The sequence below is a fragment of the Camellia sinensis genome, chromosome 13, assembly GCF_055761805.1.
Source record: "Camellia sinensis isolate YWXY chromosome 13, ASM5576180v1, whole genome shotgun sequence".
Taxonomy (NCBI): Eukaryota; Viridiplantae; Streptophyta; class Magnoliopsida; order Ericales; family Theaceae; genus Camellia; species Camellia sinensis.
Window position 1 is genome coordinate 66,898,109 of NC_138973.1, and position 23,874 is coordinate 66,921,982.

Below are 23,874 nucleotides of genomic sequence, written 5' to 3' on the forward strand. Positions count from 1 at the left end.
GAGACATGGCTTGCTATGTCTCTTTTCATTCCTGTCCACCAGTAGTGTTCCTTTAGATCATGGTACATCTTTGTGTTGCCAGGGTGTACTGCAAATCTCGAGTTATGAGCTTCCACCAATATCTTCTTCTTGAGTTCCGAAATGTTGGGTACGCAAATTTGATTCCAAAATTTTAGTATCCCTTTGCTTATAGTGAAATCAAGATCAGGCATACTCTTTTGCTCATTGTACTTGTTTTTCAAAGGTTTATCTTCACATTGGCGCGCTTTAATTTCTTCAGTCAATGTAGGTTCCATGGTTATGTTGGCAATTAGTCCATTGATCTTGCGGGAAACAAGAGTACATGCCAAACCTCTAGTCGTTTTTCGGCTCAGTGCGTCTGCCACCATGTTAGCTTTGCCTAGATGGTGATGGATCTCTATATCATAGTCTTTCATAAATTCCAGCCACTGCCGTTGCCTCATATTCAATTCCTTCTATGTGAACAAACATTTAAGACTCTTGTGATCAGTGTAAATCTCGCAGGTTGCACCATAGAGATAATTACGCCAGATTTTGAGGGCAAAGATTACCACAACCAATTCCAGATCATGTGTTGGGTAGTTCTTCTCATGAGTCTTTAGTTGGCGTGAGGCATAAGCAATGACTTTTCCATTTTGCATAAGAACGCAACCCAAACCATTGTATGAGGCATCACTATAAATTATGAACCCATCTGCTCCTGTAGGGAGTGCTAGTATAGGAGCTGACACAAGTCGACTTTTTAATTCTTGAAAGCAACGCTCCTGTTTGTTAGTCTATTCAAAGGGTGTGTTCTTCTGAGTTAGCTGGGTTAAAGGTGATGCTATTTTTGAGAAATCTTACACGAAGCGTCGATAATAACCAGCTAGACCCAAGAAACTTCGAATTTCTGACACATTGGTAGGTTGTAGCCAATCTACGATTGCCGTAACTTTTTGGGGGTCAACCGAGATGCCATCTTTGTTAATGACGTGACCAAGAAAGTGTACACCAGTGATCTAGAATTCACATTTTTTCAACTTAGCATAAAGTTTGTGATCACGTAGTGTTTGGAGAACCGTTCGCAAGTGCTGCTCATGGGCCTCTGGTGACTTAGAGTATATGAGGATGTTGTCAATGAAGACGATGACGAACTCGTCAAGATAGGGTTTGAACACTTGGTTCATGAGGTCCATGAAAGCTGCTGAAGCATTTGCGATGCCAAAAGGCATGACAAGAAACTCGTAGTGCCCGTAACGGGTTCTGAAGACAGTCTTTTCGATGCTTTCCGCTTTGACTTTTAGTTGGCGATAGCCCAATCACAAGTCGATTTTTGAGAATACTTGGGCGCCTTGAAGTTGATCGAACAAGTCATCGATTCGTGGTAGAGGGTACCGATTTTTTATGGTGACCTTGTTTAGCTCCCGGTAATCGATGCATAATCTCATCGTGCCATCATTTTTCTTCACGAACAATACTGGAGCTCCCTAGGGTGAGGTACTAAGTCGAATGAAACCTTCGCCCGGGAGTTCCTGGAGTTGAGTCTTCAACTCTTTCAATTTGTCATCGACATGCGATAAGGAGCTTTTGATATTGGTTGTGTGCCAGGTTGGGTTTCAATGGCGAATTCGATTTCCCGATCAACCGGAATACTGAGCAGATCTTCCAGAAAAACATCCGGGAATTCTCGTACTATGGAGATCGCATCAACGGTGGGGGCCTCTTTTTGTGTATCGATCACATAACAAATATAACCACCACAACCCTTTCTTAAATGTTGGGCTGTCATAAAGGATATAATACAAGGAGGGTTGGAAACTCCAGTCCCATCAAAGACAAACTCAGGTTGGTTTGATAACTTGAGGAAGACCTTCTTGGCTTTACAATCAATAGAGGTGTGGTTGGCAGCCAGCCAATCCATACCTAAGATCATATCAAAGTTCCCAATATGGAGGGGAATCAAGTCTACATATAAGGTTTTGCCTTTTAAGGATATAGTACATGATCTGTACACATTAGTACTACAGGCAGACTTACCAGAAGGAAAAGACACAGACAATATATATCCTAATGGTTCGGTTGTTGATGCCAACTTGGCAGCAAAGTGTGGTGTAACAAAAGAATGAGTTGACCCAGAGTCAATGAGGACATGAACTAAATGACCACAGACAGAAAGTGTACCTGACACATCATTTTCAGTAATTTCTGTTTTTCCAGATACCAAGGCAAAAGCCCGTCCTTGGCATTTTTGGTCCTTCCCCTCTCCTCCAGGTCCTACGGGTTTTTTGACTAGACTAGAGGGGCTAGCTGCAGGATTAGTTAGCTTTGGACAATCCCTCAGCAAGTGGCCAACTTGACCACATTTAAAGTATGCTCCCGTGTCTCGATGGCATTGTCCCTAATGAGCCTTCCCATAAGTAGGACAAATTGGAATAGTGCCACCTCAGGGTTGGTAGGGCCTTGATGGCCTGAACTGGTTGTGCCCGTATTCACCTTTTTGGGAGGCGCAACACTGGATCTTTTGTTGTCTCTTTCCCAGAATCGCTTCTTTTGGCTTGGTTCCCCGGAACGCGAGGCTTTAATCTCCTTTTCTGTAATGTATGCCCGGTTTACCACTTCTGCATAGGTTGACAGTTTCAAGACCTCGAGCCTATCTTTAATTTCAGCATCCAATCCTGCTTCAAATTTTCTTGCTTTTTGAGTTTCGGTGGAGATGGCTTATGTCGCAAACCGAGCAAGTAGTGTGAACTTGCTCTCGTATTCGGCCACCGTCATGGTTCCTTGCTTTAGATGTATGAATTCTGATGCCTTCTATTCCCACAATGAATCTGGGAAGTATTTTTTGTAGAATACTTCTAAGAATCTTGCCCAAGTCGCAATTTTTTCTTTCTCCAGAGTGAAAAGCCACCATTCCTGTGCATTGTCTTTGAAAGTGAAAGTGAAAGTGAAAGTGGCGAAAGTTACCTTTTGTCTTTCGGTGCAAGGTAGGGCGTGAAAAATCTTTTCCATGTCTTTAACCCAAGTGTTTGCTATTATTGGGTCTGGGCTGTCGGTAAATGTGGTGGGTTTTAGATCCTGGAACTGTTTTATGGTAACCGGCTCTTCTCGCCGTTCCGGCATCCCATTGTTGATGTTAGTACGCAAGGCTTGTAAAAAGCTAGTAACTACTCTTTCCATTATTCTTTCCATCGATTCAGTGCCACCGACTGATGACTCGCTTCCATTACCATTATTGGTCATTCTACAAAATAATAAACGAGGCATTACATCTATAACGCAACATATATGTGAGCATGTGTAGTGCAATCTATATCTATATAAAATGCTAACTTTACATTTTTTACAATTAATATTGCATCTTTGTTTCAAAAGTCAGAATATGTTAGTGTCTCATCCCTGTGGTAAACAAAAACAAAAAGATAACAAAAAGGGATCAGAGCACATCATGGTCAACATACAAAAAGGTTTTCTTCTACCAAATCTAGAGTGGTGGGTCAAATGGGCCAAACAACCATGGAAAATAGTATTGCATAAAAAGCTCAAATTCTCATCCCAACCGGACTACATTAAAACACATCCACGTTGCCTGGATTGTGAAAATGAGGACAGACTGTATGTATTCCAAAAATGCTCGATCAACAATCTAGCCAGGTGCCTCGACATATGACAAGTCATTATTAAAGTTAACATTTTGAATATTAATTATCTCCAGTGGGTTAGGGACAGTGGTGAAAATATAGTCCTCGGGGTACACGTTCCCCCTTCTAGCCACAAAATTTGAGGCAGAAGGCCTATGATGTAGTGCGGCCGTCATGTCCCGGGGCAACGCCGAGGACACGAGTGGGTCCAAGAAAATGTCCGTGTGTATAGGCACGACTTTGCCCCCATAGTAAATGTGGGACATCGGTAGGATCAACCTGTATATAGATTGGCCGACCCATCAATTGGGCAAGGCCTGGATGCAGTCCTCTGATGATATCCTCTGAATCTCCCCAACCCTCAGGTAAGGCGCGGGCGGGGTGCGCAGCTAAAATCTTTTCTAAATTAATAGCCCCGAGCTCATCCCTAAATGCATCATCAAGGTTAATCTTTGGCATTTCTACATCACCAGAAGAAACGTGAGATTTTACACAAAAGGACTAACGTTGCAGGTAAATATTTATTATTATTTTTATTTTATTTTATTATGTTTATTTAGCTATATAGCTTTATTTATAGATTTATTTATAACTTTTCGAACTTCCTGATCAAATTAAAATAGCATTTTTTTTGAACCATTACTCTGATACCACCTTTGTCATGACCTAACCCCAGGGGCTTAGGGTTAGAATCGCAACTTACTAACTTATTCTATTCGTAGTAAATTAAACTGCGCAAGCAGAAATAAAAATAATTAATCAGGAAATTACTTCATTCTACTATTTTAAAAAAATACATCCATAGGCTTTTATTATTTTATTAAGCAATGACCGACTATCAGAAAAAAATGACAGGAAGAAAAGAAAAGAAAAATAATTTAACGGGTCTGCATCAATTTCTTGCACAGGTTCCACTACACGAGGTTATGGGTCTTCCTTACATCTCATCACCTGAAAGGGTAACAACTATAAGCACACAGCAGAGTGATAAATATTATGCCAAGAGTATAGGGAATGCAAAATAACCATGGATAGTTAGTTAAACCAAAACATTTACATAACTCAATTTGGTAAATAAATTATTTAAGTGGCAGAAACAGAAATACATAAATTGTGTAAATAAATAACCATAACCACGGTACAGAACAGAACAGAACAGAGGTCACATAAGTGACAGTCAAAACAGAGGTCAATGGATTCATGACAAACAGAAGACCACAAAGTGGCCAAACAGAGACCAATGGTTATTTAAGCCCCCCAAGGCATGTGACTCTCGTGGTGGTACTTACAAAACATAATTGTTTATAAGGTTATAGTTAAATATTTTTTAAAATTTAAACAAACATATCCATGGGTTTTATTTTAAACAAATATAGTTCAGAAATTAATCCACATAATTGAAATATTAATATAATTTATAAAACACAACTTGTATAAAATAAATATGGTAAGACAAAACATACGTAAAATATATTATGATGACTCAAGGTATAATATAACTCACTTTAATATTGAGTCTTACTAACTCTTTCCTATTCCCGCTAGCTTCCGGCCCTTCCCTTGCTTCCTATTTGTGCTGATTCCATCTTTCTCTCTTGTTTTTTTTACTCTTTGTTTTTCCGTTCTCTTACAACACCCCTTCTCCCTATTTATACATGTAACTTTAGATGATGACTCAGCTTGTGTAATGATGAAGCAGCCTGATGACTTACCTCTCCCTACTTGTTAGACAGCACACATGGCTTATTTACCACACTGTTAGAAAATCTGCAAATCTTCCTCCTTAATTGCTATTTATTATTACTATTATTATTATTTACTCTTATTTTTTTAATTTATTATCTTTAACTCTAATTTGACCTAACTAGTATTATAATTTCATATTTGTGTGAATTTGGCTTTAAATAATAATCCCTAAATAAATTACACTTTATCGCATACCAAAAGAAAATTAATTATTTATTTTACTACCACACCTACTATTATTATTATTGGTTGTGGTATTAATTAAATATGTAGGGTGTCACAATTAGTAAAATGGTTCAATTATTCTTTCCAAAATCGTAGATACAAAGAAAATTCTTAAAATAGAGTAGGAATGGGATGGTGATGATATTAGAAGCATTCAAATAAAGGCTAAAGCAAAATATATTTTATATTGTGCACTTGATCCTAATGAATATGATAGAATTTATGTTTGTGTCACAGCAAAAGAGATTTGAGAAAAATTAGAAATCACACACGAAGACACGACTCTAGAAAATAAAGTTATGGAAGAAGTGAAATTTTCATGTGGAGATGATGATGATGATGATGATGATGTTAATTACCCTAATGAAGAAAGCAACGATAAGGAAGTGACAAATATTTGTTTCATGGGAACTGAAGATGATGAGGTAAATACAAATTATCCTACATATGATGAATTATTAGATTTTATTGAGGAGTTACATGATGATTTTCAAAAGATTATTTCAAAACAATCTTTTCTCGAAAAATCAAATAAATGTCTTTTAAATGAAAATGATGTTTTGAAAAGTGAAAATGAAATCTTTAAAATTGAAAATGAAACTTTGAAAAATAAAAATGAAAGCTTAAAAAAGGAAAATGATTCTCTCAAAAATTCTTCAAATGATTTGAAAATTGAAAATAATTCTTTAAAAGAAAAAATTGAAGATTTAAATAAAATAATTTTCAAGTTTACCCAAGGAAAAGAAAATTTAAATAAATTACTTGGAAATCAAAAATATATTTTTGACAAAGCCGGTATTGGGTTCAAACCCCCCAAGAAACAAATTTTTTTATAAAAATTTCTTTGTTAAAGTATCATCATTTAGTAATCCTAATATTGTATGTCATTATTGTAATAGGAATGGTCACTCAATTTCATCATGTCAATTTAAAAAAGAATTACATGGAACAAAAATGAAATGAATTCCAAAATCAAGTAATCTTGAAACTAACTGTCACGGACCGAAAAAGATTTGGGTACCAAAATCGAAAACTTAATTTTTTTTGTAGGTGCGCTTCAAAGTGAAATCCGGTAAAAGCAAATAGTAATTGGACAGTAATGCATAATCGGAGACAATATTCACCACATCTTCTTGGATGAACAATAATCAACCAATATTTAGAAACAACAACAAATAATTGGTATAAGTAGCTTCGGTAAAAGTTGATTTTTCAAATTTGAAAATATTTTATTTGATGACAAACTTTCTACTTTGTTACATGCATGGATATATCATTGTCATACATATATGTTTGCCATACCATGCTTATATGATCTCACTTAAGTCAGGGGAGTGATATAGATAACAATAATAATAAAAAACAATTTTAAAAAAAAATTGTGATTTCATTATATCTTGATTATCTACTTTGAATCACTTTAGAATTGATTTTATAGCATGTGTTGAATATGATTGATTGAATTTGTATATTTACATGGGAATTAATATAATCACTACGCATGAGACTATATAATCAAATATTAAAATATTCATTTGAGTCTCACATGATATGTGTTACCTTTTGAGAAATCAGAAAATTTGATTGTACAAATGCATGACTTGATATGATTACATCTTATAAAATGTATTTTTGATGATGACTTATATTATGATTGAATATTTTTTTAAAGTCACAATAGAAATGAAGATATTGCACAAACTTAGTTTTTAAATCTTATGGTGCAATTTATATATTTGAAAATGGTCCAGGGGAGAAATATTTTTTTAAAGAGAAAGTTTTATCTTAGGGGGAGTTTTATGAAAAATTATATTCAGATTATACGCATAATCTCGGGGGAAGTTTTTTTTTTAAATATATTCTGAAATTACTCTAAATTTCTTTACTCCGAATATGCACAAATATTTTTATTATGTCAAAGGGGAAGAAGTTATAACAATTTCATATGATTTTGGTAAAGATATTTTAAAGAGGGAGAAAATAAATGCATACCTTATTATTGATAAATATTTTTTGTTGCATTTACTTCAAAAATTGATTCTCCTTACCTATATTAATCATTTATTTTGATGATATTAAAGGAAGAGAAGAAATATAATTTTTATATAAATTTTTTTGACAAAGAATTTGTTTATAAATTGGGAGAAAATATAATGCAAATAAATGGTTGTATTATGATTGTTGAATATTTTTATGTTGCATTTATTCCTGTGAAAATTTGTGTCAAATTCATGTATTGATTGCCATTATTAAAAAATGGAAGATTGTTAATCATGTGGTTTAATTTTAATGATATTTGAAATATTATGGGATAAATTGTGATTTTTTAATATACATATTTTATATTTTTGATACAAAATGAAAATCTAAGTGATTCGTGGTTAAATCAAGATTAAAATATTCCAAATCCCAAAAATCCAAAACACACAATCTAAATCAACAAGCACTTACGAAAGTGATTTAGATTGTTTGTTTTTTCAGATTAATTAACAAATCGACACAAACGAATTTTACGTGGAAAAAACCACAATTGGACACTTCCAACTGTGATTAAAAAACCACGGGCGAAACGCCACAAATCAATCCACTACTGAAGTAAAAAGATTACAAAGATATCTTACAAATTACCCAACTTAGTCAATCTGTCTTCGAATCTTCTGTAACTCTTTTTCACGACTTCATCTCGGAACTGATCAATCTTGAAGTTGATTCCACAACCTCACTCACATATAGAATTCAACACCTTTTGAAACTATACGCGAGAATCTTCGGAATCCACCGAAGAGAACTCTCTTCTTGAATTTAAAGAACCCAACTCCTTGATGTATGTATTTTAGATCATGAGTGAAGAACTCTTCTCAAGACATCAAGGAAAAACTCACCAAAATCACAGAAGAACACCACCAACAAAACCCTAGGACTCTTGAATAAGATCTGGAAAAAAGTAATCCTCAAAACAACCTAAAACGATATAAATAGGAGTCCTGAATCTGCGATCTCCGCTCGAGCGCCCAACAGCCCGCTCGAGCGGCTTCAACAACAAACGCATGTGGTATCACAGTGGTCCGCTCGAGCGCTTCATCACCCGCTCGAGCGCAAAATTACGCACTCCAGTACTTTTACAGACCTGTCACAAATACTGAGAGACCACAAACTCCGCTCGAGCGTCAATGTCCCCGCTCGAGCGGGAAGAACAAAAATACTAAAAATAAACAACTTGAACAACGCAAGGTTTTGTATCTGGATTTGACAATCAAGGGACCTAACACAAAACATTATCTGTTAACATATATGTTATATGATATATTTGTTATAAATATTATTTAAATAGATTTTACTGTGCATCATATATTTTTTAATTTAAAAGTTACTATTCAAGTTACTATCTAACTTTTGAAATTCGTAAGGTTTGGAAGAAAAAAAATATCAAGTTACTGTGTATTTCACTATTCATCGAAAACGACTTAACATTAATTCAATCCCTTCATCTGCCATTTTTGAAAAGTTGTTCCCACCTGCTGGCCCTCGTAATCTAAAGTGGAGGGGCGTCTCTCTCCGACGAATATATTTATGGATATATATAGAAGTATTTTAGTTGGAGAAAAATAAGAAGTGAAGAAGAAAAAAATCTGTGATATTGAAATATTCTTAAATATTGTATTGTGCTTCATTTGAGTTATATTTTCTGTGAGAAAATTTGTTGAGATTTTGAGCAAAATTGTAAAAGAGTTTTGTATCCCTTATTCATATAATTCTTGTAAAAAGAGAGTTTTTGTAAGTGATTTTTTGGGATAAAATCACTTGGGTTAAGTGTGACTAAGTACCGGATTCAAAACTAGTTGAGATATTTTTGTGAGTGATTTTTAAGATAAAATTATTTGATTAGGTATGACTAGGCAACAGATTCTAAACTAGTCGGAGTGGTTGAGATCGGTTACTTGTTGTAAAGGTTCACTAGCATCTGTAAAACTAGTGGTGTAATTACTATTTGAAAAATAGTGGAGAAATTGTTAATCATTTAACTATCTTGGGGAGTAGACGTAAGCCTGATGTGTCAAACCATTATAAATCGCTGAATTTGCTTTTTTTCCCCTTTATTCATTTTATTTTATTACTTTATTTTACATTGTTGAGCATATTTATTTATTTATTATTTAGATTAATATTTTTAATATTATAAAATTATTTTAATAATTTAATTCACTCTCCTCTTAAATTACCTACTTGAGATAACAATATTAATTAGGGAGAATTATACCCCATTGGTACCCAAAAAAAATAAAAATGCACGGGGATGGACTTGCCTTCCCCTTCCTAGCTTTTAAGTCGCCCTCCACTACACAAGTTGTTACATTCTCGTATTTTATAAAAAAGTTTTGGGTAAATTATGAAATGATGTTTAATTTACACGATATTTTAATTTAGTCTTTGTTATTTTAATTTGTTTAATTTTATCTTTTAATTTAATAAGTTATATCATTTTAGACTAATAAATGACGGTTGTTAAATTTAGTGGACAGAAATTTTACACAATGTGTCAATTTGGTCTTGTAGTTTACACAATGTGTCAATGTAGTCCCTGCTGTTTTAATTTGCTCGATTTTTACAGAGACTTAATTGACATATTGTGTAAACTACAAGAATCAAATTGACACATAATTTGAATTTTCGTCCACCAAACTTAACAACCGTTATTTATTTGATTAAAATGACACAATCCGTTAAATTAAAGAGTAAAATCGAACAAATTAAAATAACATGAACTAAATATACACATCATATAATTTATAGGGACTATTTATATAGTGGGTGTTTAAGAAGTGGGTTTTTATGTAAGTTTTTTTAATTGTAGGATATTATTGGAGAAATTTTTTTTAGTTTTTGAGAAGATAATTAGATTTTTTTGTGGTTGGATATGATATTTATAAGAGAAAAAATGAAATGATTATAGGGTTAGATGTGATATTTTGTTTGAATTTATTTTTTTTAATTTTGCAAAAATTTTATCTTTTAGTGAAAAAAAAAAAAAAAAAAACCTAGGAGAAAAACTTGCCAAACACCACCATAATTTATCCAAAAGATTTTTAGTCTTCTACCCTGAAATTGTTATCAAAGATGCTTCGGACTCCGACTGGGGATCGACCCCTAGTGAGGTGGCACGTCGTGATTGGATAAAAAAAAACTATTTTATTTATTTATTTTTTTTTTTTAAGTTTCAGCCAGTAAAGGCTCGGCACCTCACTGGGGATGCGACCCGCACTGGGGTATGCAGCATAGTTGAATTGTTCTTTGCCCTATTAATATATGACAAGTTGACCAAGAAGCGCGATGATGTGACCAACTATCTATTTTACCTGCCGTATACGAGAGGTCGAATTCCTGAGCTCCATTTGGTTTAATTTTGAAAAGATTTTTAAGTTTTAAATTTTATTTTAGAAGATAAGTTGTTAAAAAAAAGTTTTAAAAATTAAAAATTTATTTAATTATAAGTTTTGAAAATAATTTTAGAATGATTTGTAATTTTGATTTTTATTATTGTTATTGTTATTATTATTATTATTATTATTATTTTGTAGTTGAATAGATGTGTATAAAAGAAAATTTAATTCATTGATATGTAGAATGTGAGAGAGGAGAGAGGAGAAAGCAGAGAAAAAAAATGATTGATTGATTTATTAATAAAAAAACGAGCGAATTACACTAACGGTCCCTATAGTTTGAAACTTATATCACTTTAGTTATTAACTTTTCAATTGGTCCCTATATTTTTTTTAACAAATTAATTTTTGTTATGTATTTGGATGATGATCATGTAATAGGTCGCTGTTTTTATTTTTATTAAATTAGTTTCTATTTTTTCAAAAGTTAAATATGGCGACAACTTTAATATTATTATTAAACCATTCCATTAAATCAAAAAATCCAAAACTAAAAATATTATTAGTGTTTCAAATACGATACCCTTAGTGTTTTAAGTCCTTTCTGCCAGCCCTTTTTTTCGTTTCTTTTTTTCCCTTCATTCAGAATTGTTCAGATAAATTTCAAAATTGCTTAGAGAAATTTTAAAATTATTTATTTTCTCTCAGAAAAATTTCAAAAATTTCACTGACTAAAGATAGCTAACTTAGTGAAATTTTGTCAATTTTTTTCTTGGAATTTCATATTCGTCATGGATTTCGTTTGATAGATCTTGAGGAGAACATTCTAAAAATATAATTTTTATTAAAAATGAATATCTAAATTAAAAGTTATTGAATTTTTAAATTTTAAATTTTTTCAAAAAGTGAAAGATGTTGAATAAATAGTATGCGTTGGAATCCAAAACTTGCTTCTGTAATTTTCAATTGTGACATTCTAGAAGTTTGATTAGTTTTATCACTAGGTCAATATCGATTAATTTTAAAAATAGTATATTTAGGTTAAGTTTGACAACTCTAAAATAATACATCTTTTTATCTTTTTTCTATCACATCACCTCTCTACTTTTCTGCACATCTTTTCGTAAAAAGGCAAAAAATATACTTATTTAGGTCATCCCAAACAACTCCTTAATTTTATGTAAAGAAATATAATTTAATTTAAGTTAAGGATCACTATGTTCTATCAAAAATATGATAATATAATTATTTTAGAATATGGGTCAAAGTATAATTAACCATTAAGTCCTGACTTATTTGGGGATAAGCCTCATTGGGATGATTTGAAAACAAGAAAGGTGTCAAATGGATATGGTAGCAACGGGTCATAAATTTGGCACCCAAGTTGATAGTTTTTTGTTTTGTTTTGGTACAAGAAAATAAACAAAGGCTAGGCTCTCTTTCTAGAGAGCTTTATCATATCATATCAGTTACAAGGGCGTGCGGATCCTCTAGAGTAACTTTCTAGAGTGATCTCCTAAAGTGGATGATCGGACGGCTTTGCTTAAGCCTCACCAAAATGACGTCGTTTTGGTGAGTATTTTCACAAAAAAAAAAAAAAAACATTTTTTTTTAATTTCAAAATTCCCTCCAGTCTGAAGAGGTATATCAGACGAGCGGGAAGAAGCAGAGCCGCGAAAGAAGGAGAGAGGGAAGAAGAGTTAGAGAGGCTGCTCTGTCGTGCATCCCATAGCCCCACCGTCTCAGTCGCCCCGCTGTCGCCGCCGTCGTGCATCCGGTTGAACTCCATAGAACAGAACATGTACAAAGATCTTCTCTTTCCATAAATGTATGTATGTATGTATGTATATATGTATATATGTCTATGGATTCATTGTCTATATGTCTTGTTCAGATCCTGTCTTCTCATTCCAATGGGAGTTACCTAGTAGGGAATCTCCTAGATTTGATTACATTTTATTGAGTAGTGTTTTTTAGTTTATCTGCAGATTTGATTTGATTAATTTTTATTTTATTTTATTTTTTTCTTTGCAATTACTGGAAGTTTCTTGATCTGTCTAAATTGAAAAGGATTAGGATTAGCCTTAGGAGTGTCTCTACATGAATTTTGAGTGAGTTCTTTTTCAACATTCTTGCCAAATTTTGGAGTTTTGGTATATTTGCTCAAAGCGTGGCTTGTTGATTTGGGGTTTTTGCAGCAAACCTGTTCAGTGAACGTGATTAGCGATTTGGGTTCTTCTCTAGAAGTGTTTGGTGATCTGGGCTTTGCTCAAAATTGTGTTTGGTGGACTGGGTTTTGCTCTGGAAAGTGTTTTGTGATTACAGTTGGAGTGTTCGATAAATTGGGCCACTGGTTTTACTTTAGACAGAAATTGATCATTGAACTTGTTTGGGTTCTGTGTAAACTTCACGAAATCTTGAAAATTTCTATAGTTGCTCATATACCAGCTCATTTACTTGACTGTGGATAGTCATATACCAGCTCATTTACTTGATTGAGTTTGTACGGGGAGCAAATATTCCGGCAAGCCCGTACTCCTTTCTTCCAAGCTCCTGTCTGTCCGATCGACCTGCGAGCACAACAGCGGTGAGCTACCCGGCGATGTGTGGCCGGAAAACCCCTCCGACGATCAAGTTAGCACACACCTTGGGATAGGGAGATGAGAGAGTTGAGTGTAAGTATTTCTCTTACCAAATGTTCATCCCTTGTATGGGAGGCGCAGACCCGCTTATATACCTTCTGCGTCCCAGATCTACTCTCCTTAGTCTCTCGACACCTGGTGCTGCTATCCCATCTGTCAGCACAAATCTCGCTGAACATCACCTAACCCAACTGCCAGCCCACTCTACTGGGAGCTCGGCAGCCGGGCTGCAGCTTCTCGGCTGCCAACAGCCATACTGCACTTCAAGACCAAGTGCTTCCAATAACCAAGCTTCGTTTCAGCCGTGCTCGACCACATTCCGGCGACGCCGAGCACGGGATTGGTCATTCCAGTCAACCAAAGGCCTTTCTGCCGAGCTTCAGGCACGAATCTTCATGCCGAGCTATGGGTGTGCGCCTTCCGACCGAGCAACGCACGAATCGTGAAGCCCTTCTAGGCCGCGGACGTCTCAGCCGAGCTCTCACTTGACCGGCCTTCATACCAAAGAGCCCAAGTAGCTCGGCTCCGCAGGCCCTTTGCCATTACTGAGCAAAACCACGGCACAATCTTGAAGGCAAATACCTCGGCCTAATCTTGTTTGGCCGAAACTAGATCATAAATCTCCCTCTCAGAGTTCAATCATATTAGCTTTTTAAGCTTTAAAATTCATGGCAATTAAGGTGGCATATAATGTTTTAGCTCAAAATTTTAGTTTTGTTGCACTTATTTTCCTTTGAACTCTTAGTTAGCTAACATGGGATTTCAGATTATAGAAAATGACTAGTCAGAAATATGGAAAGGTAGCTAATGCTTTACTAGTGAATTTATCTGCTTCATGAAAACCACACTGTCATAACAATGAATACTTGCTGTGGTGAACATCTTAATGAAAACCACACTGTCATACATTACAAAGACCATAATTTAGTTTGTATTATTCAGTTTGTTATTCGTTGATTATCTTATTCAGTTTGTATTATTTTGCAAACATAATTTACAGTTTTTATACTAATATTGAGCACTTCTTTATTTTTTAAGTGACTTGGCACATTGATATGGAACCTGACAATCATGAGAATGACGGGGGTGAGTGTGATTGGAAGCCTAGAGTTCGCATGACATTTGATACAAAACAAGAAGCATATGATTTCTGTAATACTTATGGAGGAAGGTTGGGATTTAGTATTAGAAGAGGTTATGTAAACAAGAGCAAAGAGGGGCAAATCACTTCAAGGCAATTTGTTTGTAATAAGGAGGGATTTCGGGTTGTCGACAAGCGAGATCCATTAACAAAAAATCCTAGGCAGGAAGTGATGACTGGTTGTCAAGCCCGACTTGTCATTAAGTGGGATAGGAATATTCAGAAATTTTTGGTTAGTGATTTTGTTGAACAACATAATCATATCTTCGTACCAGCAGAATGTACGCATATGTTAAAGGAAGATATCTGCATCACAGGCAATCGAAATAGATTTAGCCGAAAAATCTGGAATCCGTCTTAATGCTGCATTTGAGCTCATGGGTAATGAAGTTGGTGGAAGGGAGTCGCTTGGGTTTACAAAACTTGACCAAAAAAATTATTTGAGAACGAAGAGGCAAAACAGTTTAGCATATGGGGAGGCAGGTAGCATTTTGCAATATTTTCGTGACAAATCATTGGAGAATCCACCTTTTTTTTACTCGGTCCAATTAGATAACGAGGAGCAGATTACGAACATATTTTGGGCCGATGCTCAGATGATCATGGATTATGGGCAATTTGGTGACGTTGTCACTTTCGACACTACTTACAAGTTAAATAGTGCACATAGACCATTTGCGTCTTTTGTTGGATTTAACCATCATAGGGAAACTGTGATATTTGGTGCAGCTTTGATGTATGATGAGACCATCGATTCTTTCGTATGGCTTTTTAGAAGATTCTTGGAGGCAATGTCAAGTAAGGCTCCAAAAACAATTTTTACGGATCAGGATGCTGCAATGGCTAAGGCCATACCTATTGTCATGCCTAACACAACCCACTGCCTTTGCACTTGGCATTTGATGCAAAATGCATTAAGGCATACAAATTCTATCTTCAAGGATAAGGCGATGAAGGATAAGGAGATGAAGAGTGTTTTATACACGTTTATGTACGACATTGAGGATGAGGAGGAGTTTATGTTAAAATGGGAGGAAATGCTTGACAAGTATGAAGTAAAAGATAATCATTGGTTGAAGTTAACATTTGGGGTCAAGGAAAAATGGGGTTGGCCATATGTTAGAAATGCATGGGGTGCGGGCATGAGTAGCACCCAACTTAGTGAATCCTTTAATGCTTTCTTGAAGGATTTCATTCAGTCTGATCATAACTTAATGTAATTTTTCATGCATTTTGATCGAGTTCTGTCTGAGAAAAGGTACAAAGAGTTACAAGCCGAATATGCTCTATGCCAAAAGTTGCCAAGGGTGAATATTAAAGTGAAGATTATGTAGCAAGCTGCAGATGTTTACACAAATAAAATTTTTGAAGAATTTCAGGATGAGTATGTTAAGTCCCTTGAAGTCAACATTGAAGAAATTGAAAATGATGGTGAGAGTACCGTTTATACGGTTCTTGATAGTGATGGTATAAAGGTGAGGAAAGTGAGGCAGGAGTGTGATGATTCGGTCACTTGCAATTGTAGGAAGTTTGAAATGAATGGCATTTTGTGTAGTCATTGTTTGAAGATCCTTAGAGAAAGACTCAAATTGAAAGAGATTCCTTCACAATATATTCTGAAGAGATGGACTAAAAAAGCAAGATCTGAAAATGTGAAAGATAGGTGTGGACATGATAGTCAGGTTGATGTAAGATTGCATCAAACTTCACGTTATAGGTCATTGATGAATTATTCAGATCAGTAGCGTGTAGAGCTTCTGAAAGTGAGGAAACATATAATTTGACGGTCGAGAAAGCGGATGAATTAATTGCAGACATTGAAATTTGCAGACATTGAAACCATGTTAAGCGCAAAATTCAATATGCCTTGTTCAGATACTATTCAACAAGAAAGCCCCCCCAACACATGCCCCGAAAGCTTTGAAGTGGATGGTGTAGCAGATAAAAATGCAGTCCAAGCAAAAGGACTCAAGAGAAAAGGGTGCACTAGCAAGGGACGAAGGCGGACAAAAGGTGGTTTGGAGCTTGCCTTGGCAAAGAAAAATAAAACAAGTTCACATAATTCTTCTCAAACTTCCATGTCTGTTACTCCTCCCTTATTTTCGGCAAGTGCTCCTGAAGCACCTCCCTTATTTCCTAAGTCGGCTCCTTTATTTTCAAGTGCTCCTCAACTTCGTCCATTCTCGCCGAGTGTTCCTCAAGTTAGAGCTTCTTCGTCTCAATTTATGTATTCCGCCTATGATGTAAATTGGTTTAATGAAAAGTTTTAGTAGGGATTTGTAGGTGACTATTATCATTTTAAAGTGATATGTGTTTGTTATTGTTGCAGCCAAGTTTTCTTCATCACAATATGCATTTTTCAATGCCATCGATGTATTCCGTCCATGGAACCTATCAAGCATTGTTTAACAATGCAAGTAGTTATCACTCGCAAGCTTCAAATAGTCCCGCATGTAGTGAAGTAATTTATTTTTCACCTTTCCTCTTTTATTTTGTCATTCATTCATTTAAAGTTCCATTTTATTTTATGGTTCCTTTGATGTAATATTATTTTTTTTTGTAGGTACTATATGGTCGTGGCCGTGGGCATGGGGATGTGGATCACACGCCAACATCTTAGCGTTATTTTGTTTTGGGAATTTTTGTGAATTTTTAGATATGCAATATTCAAAACCTTTCATTAAACTGTTGCTAAAAATTTGCTGATACCATACCTGAAATGTTGAATTGTTGCTAAAAATTTGGGTTCAATTGTTGCTTAAATTTTGCTGAAATTTCTGTTCAAATGTTGCTTGAATAATGCTGAAATGTTGCTGTCTGAGTTGATGAAATGTTGCTGAAGTTATTTGCTGAAATTTTGAAATGCTGAAATGTTGAAATGTTGCAGAATAATGCTGAATTTATGCTGAATAATGCTGAAATTGCTGCACACTCTTGCATTATGCTGAATAATACTGAAATTGCTGCACACTCTTGCAAAATAATGTTGAATTTATGCTGAAATTTGGGTTCAATATAAGCAAAGTTGATAGCTTTCTGTTTTGGACCTTGCTCTGTGTTCTGGAACTCATTTTATTATGTATGGGGATTTGTTCATTTGACCTATAGGGATTTGTTCTGGAACTCATTTGTTCATTTTATTATGTTATTAGCATCATAATTTTGCATTGGAATCATATATGCAGTATGTTGTCAAGTCTTGTAGGTTACATTTGGTTTGTATTTGCTTTTTTGGGTGATTTAATGGTTGTTTTGTGCAATGATCTATGCAAGTAGCTAATATAAAAACAGAACCACGAAATGAGAATCATGTCTTCTGTAGATACCCATTTTGCATGACACTTATTCACATAGAACCTCCTACACAAACTTGTTCATTGAACACATTTCAATAGCTCATGTTCAACCTGTTAATCAATATACCCGTTTTTTTCAAACCATCACATATAATACACACTGTTATACAACATTCAACATTTCAACATTTTCAATAGATTTCAGAAACCTGTTATACAACATTTTCAACATTTCAACATTATTCAACATTTCAACATTCAACATTATACAACATTTCAGAAACCTGTTATACAACATTCAACCTGAAGTAATAGATTTCACAAACTGTTCATTCAACATTCCATCTCAATCAAACATGTTACACACTTGTTTTTGCAAACCATCAGATTTTGAAGCACCAAAAAAAAATGCCAAAACCTAAGAACTGAGTCATTTACATGGTAAAGTACCAAAATACACAAAATACAATGACATAAGTCATTGCCTTGAAAATCTTCTCAATCCTTTGAACCCTTCTCCTTAGATCATTAGTTTTTTCTGTTCTTGAATCTGTCGGAGGTCCAGCATTGGCACGGATTGATGAGGTAATGTCGTCGTCGTCGTCGTCATCATCTGCGAACCACTTGAAGTAATTCCAAAACTTAAGAACTGAGTCATTTACATGGTAAAGTGCCAAAATACACAAAATACAATGACATAAGTCATTGCCTTGAAAATCTTCTCAATCCTTTGAACCCTTCTCCTTAGATCATTAGTTTCTTCTGTTCTTGAATCTGTCGGAGGTCCAGCATTGGCACGGATTGATGAGGTAATGTCGTCGTCGTCGTCGTCATCATCTGCGAACCACTTGAAGTAATTGCAGTGGTCGTTCGTAGTCTACAATGGACAAGAATCAGTTAATCAATAAAGAACAAATGAAATTTGTAAAAAGTAACAGATTCATTTATATAACAGGTATTTACATATTTTCTTGGGCAAACAAAATAGACACGTCCTTGATTTCCATTCGCATTGGTTTGTACAGTACACACGGAAACTATTCTTCCACAATTACAAAACCTTGCCTTGAATCTTAAGTTCGTATTATCAATAGAAGATGAAGCCATTTTTTTTCTACATTAAAAATACCAACATATTTCTGAAATGTCAAGAATTAAAGGCTGCTGATTTGTCTGCATAAAAAATCAAAACAGATTTTTTTTCTCAAGAATTAAAGGCTGCTGTTTTATTTCTCAAGAATTCAGAAATGTCAAAACTTAGACATTCTACTTGAATTTTCTAGAGCCTATTCCTCTTCTTGTGATTACTTGTTTTGGTATACTTTTTCCACACTGGTTACTTAGTTTTGGTCCCTTTGTTGGTCTCTTTATTGCACACTGTTTAATGTATAGTAATCTCATTGAGTTGCTACTCAAGGGCTTAGTTAATCAACTCATTACATATCTACATATACAATTTGAAGCATAATATAATCACATCAAACAACATTAAATAAGGAACAGAATCATACAATTTGAAGCATAATATAATCACATTAAAGAATCCAATGCTACCGAGATCCTGTCTAGAGAGCATACTAGCCCTTAGTCTCAACTTACTGAAGTTGATTTTTGCTCTAGTTGAAATTATTACTCCTTGAGAATAGTTGAAACCTCTATTTCTAAAAGTAGATCAATAGCTAGAAAATTAAAGGGATACCATTTTGTAAGTCTTGCTTTCTCAAAATATGAATGGGGATGCTTTCAAGGTTCCCACTAAGTTCAGATGCCATGCTATATATAATGGCAATAACAAACAATTATAGAATGTTAATCATTGGATTAAATAGACAACAGAGATAGGAACAACCATCTACATACTTATCTTCTACTACATCGGCTTTCATGTTAATCAATATGTAAATAAGTCCATCTGCAGGTTTAAATGTTATCTCAATACACAATTAACTCAACATATTAAAGGCTGCTGATTTGTCTGCATAAAAAATCAAAACATATTTTTTTCTCAAGAATAAAAGGCTGTTGATTTATTTCTCAAGAATTCAGAAATGTCAAAACTTAGACATTCTACTTGAATTTTCTAGAGCCTATTCCTCTTCTTGTGATTACTTGTTTTTTACAGGCTACTACAGTTGAAGAAGAAGGAGAAGGTAATCTATCTTTTCAAGAACACATGAGAGGACAATTTTGAAGGAAAAGGGAATCTGGATCTGGTTTTTCTTTTTTTTATTTTTTATCTTTTCAGATACCCAAAATTGACAATTCCAATGCAAGAAAATAGAAAGAGAGTAGGACTATAGCTGTATTGCATAAAAACTATTCTTTCTTCTATAAAGAGAAAGGGGCAAAACAGAATGGAAGCTTCTAAAGAACAAGAATTCACCATCGGTGTGAAGGTAGTGCTACCTTTTCTAAAGAACACTAGTGTCATTTGGGTCAGGTATGAAAGTTGAGCAGAGCTATGAAGAGTTCATTTAACAGCTAATGGACTAGAACAAATAGTGAAACTGAGGTAGGATTGGGCGTGATGTGTGTAGAGTTCGAAGGAGCAAATTATCAAACAGTTGGTGTGTGAGCATTCCAACTGAGTGAGTAAGACAATAATGTTGGTGTTTCCCTTTTTTTTCTTCGTTTTCCAGGTAACCAAACAGAGGGTAACGAAACAAAGAACAAACTCATATACCAATTTTCGAGAGATTATTGAGTGTAAAATCTACAAGCAAAACTGAAATAAGATTGAAATACATATATATCTACACACATATATGTGTATAAAGGGTGCAAATCAATGATTTAAGCAATACATGAAATAGAAAACCCTAACTTGTTGGTAGACAAGAATAGAACAGAGAGAGAGATAGAGGAATAGGGAATGAGATGAGAGACCGAAGCTTATGGCAGGACAGTGGCGACTGCGACGGTGGGGCGACGGGATGCACGACGGAGCAGCCTCTCTAACTCTTCTTCCCTCTCTCCTTTTTTCGCGGCTCTGCTTCTTCCCGCTCGTCTGATATACCTCTTCAGCTTGGGGGGAATTTTGAAATCGGAAAAAATGTTTTTTTTTTTTTTTGTGTGTGAAAATACTCACCAAACGACGTCGTTTTGGTGAGGCTTAAGCAGAGCCGTCCGATCATCCACTTTAGGAGATCACTCTAGATCAAGAGAGTTACTTTAGAGGATCCGCACGCGTTACAAGGTAGCTCTTAATCTCGGATAGTGATTCTATTGGCTACATATTTTGTATAAGCCAATCGCAGTTCAACACGTGGCAAGATGAGGGTAATACGGGAAGATAATTCAAACCTTCAATCATAATCACACACGTGGCAGTTAGTATTGGTTATTGTAGATCTATGTAGCACTGGATCAGCAAAAGGATGTAAGATGATCTGGTTTTAACGGTTACTCATATATTTAAATTTAAAATCAGGAGAGAAGCCTAACTGCAGACATGGCATAGTGGAGCTAACTGTAAGGAAACATGATCAGCGATCATGGAGGGATGGTTCGACGGCTAGAAATTCATTTCGACAGTTGTCATTGAGAAGTGTAAATAGCAGAGAAGGCCCCAGAAAGAAGACCCAGACTCAGATCCAAAAAATCAGTTTTATTCTACTTTATTTTCCTTCCAGTTTTACATTTCTTGTTCTTTACATTTCTGTACTTCAAATTCCTGCACTGCATTTCGTTCATAGGAGTAGTTTCAAGTAATTTGTTGCTGTAAACCTCTACGAGGCCGAATTGAATCATTGTTCTTCATTTCGTTCATAGGAGTAGTTTTAAGTCTTTCATTTTTACTTAATGAAATGTTACAATTGTTCTTCATTTAATCGTTATTTGCTTAATTCTCCTAAACAAAGCCACTAGTAAAAGTCATCTTCATTGAGACTGAAAAAACTAAAACACAATTGTTTGATAATTGGTTGGCAATTTATTTTCTATAAGGTCTGATTGATCCTTGCTGGCACGCTTAAAATTACAATAATAACCTTCGAAAGCCAAAAAGCCAACATATATTTTTGGCATACCCAGTGGAACTAATTGAAATGGCTAGACGTAGGAGACAATGAGAAAATGAACGCTTGGAAGAAAGCGTGGAGGAAGAGGTAGAAATACCTAATCTAGAGGATAATGTGATAACATATCCTGTGGAAGTACTTGTTTTATCAGAACCTATGGTCGAATAGACCAGCACTTCAGAGCAAGTACCGCATGTTCAAAATATTGGATGAAGCCAAGGAATTGGATCATCCACTATTCCATTTACTCAGCCAATGAATCCATGGGGAGGCCTAACAGATGCCATTAGACAGCAGTTAATAACACAATGGAAAGATAGCTAATATCCTTTTTAGATCGAATGAATACTCATCAACCAACTAACGCAAGGCATATAGAGGGAATTTCAAACGTCCCTCAACAAAGATTGGCTAGAGATAAACAGCCTATGCAGAGTAGTGGACATATTAATGGTCAAACTAGTAACCAAAACTATGAAAGACCATCACCTCAGTCTTGGTATGAGCCTCTTTCGAGGCTTGTGACAAATTAAAATGCCTCATTACTTAATAATGAAACCATGCAAATTGGTGGATCCGGGCCAACACAAGAAAATGGCATAAGGATGCTCACAAATCCCATGTTCGAAGCCATACCTGGCACAAGGGGGTTTACTAATCCTTTGTTCGAATTTGTATCTGGGGGGTTGGAAGGGTTTCCTGTGACTGGAAGAGACACAACACCTGTTCGAGCACCTTTCGTAGGTCCTTTCGCAGGATAGGCTTAGAGGGGTCACCCATACCCTCAATAGTAGCCAGCACCACAGGGACAACCAATCCCAAATATACCGCCCTATGGACCAAGAGGACCTCAAGCACAAGGTTGTACACCAAATCTTGTGTTTGTTCCTCCAGTAGTGGTTCAACAAGCACAAAGTATGGTTCCTAGGGACCAAATTGCTGATATTGTTAGAGAGATGTGTGGACCGATGGCTCGGGGGGTTCAAACTCCTGTGTACAGAAAACCATATCCAGAATGGGTAGATAGGGTACATAAATACCCAAGAGGGGTTAAGATACCAGACTTTGCTCTTTTTTTTGGAAATGAAAACCAGTCAACAGTAGAGCATATTGCTAGGTTTGCTGCTCAATGTGGTGAATTTACTAATAATGATTATATGAAGTTAAGACTATTCCCAAATTCTCTAACTGGGGCAGCCTTTGTATGGTATATTAACCTTACATCTGGCTCTATCCAAACTTGGCAACAAATGGAGGAGGCATTTCATGTCCAATTCTTCCAAATGGAGCCAGAAGTTTCTATGGCAGACTTGGCAAGGTTGAGTCAAAGGCCTGATGAGAAGGCTGCTCAGTTTATTACCAGATTCAAAAGGGCACAAAACAAATGTAGGATTATGTTACCAGAGCCTGAATTCGTGAGATTGGCTCAAAATGGTTTAGAGTTTAGGTTTCGAAAGAAGTTTAACTTAACTGAGTTTAGAGACTTAATGGAACTAACCTATAAGGTGTCTAGGTATGAAGCATTACTAGAGGAAGAATAAGATTGAAGTAATGCATCATACAAGACGTATTATAGAGACCCTAATTATGAGATTGATACAGTAGAGATTGTAGGAAAAGAACCTGTGATCTGTGAGACATTAATTCATAAAGACACAACAATAGACTAGCAGTTTAAAAAGAAAGACCTTCATAGGAAATACTTTTTCGATCTAACAAAGGCAGATGACATTTTTGATCATTTGCTTGCGGCAAACTTTCTGAAGTTACCAAAAGGAGTCAAAATTCC

The 23,874-nt window shown here is 35.3% G+C and overlaps 1 pseudogene; it reads left to right on the plus strand.

Moving 5' to 3' along the window:
* The first annotated feature begins 14,684 nt into the window (after positions 1-14,684).
* Positions 14,685-17,771, plus strand: LOC145805455 (protein FAR1-RELATED SEQUENCE 5-like; annotated as a pseudogene).
* Positions 17,772-23,874: the final 6,103 nt, after the last annotated feature.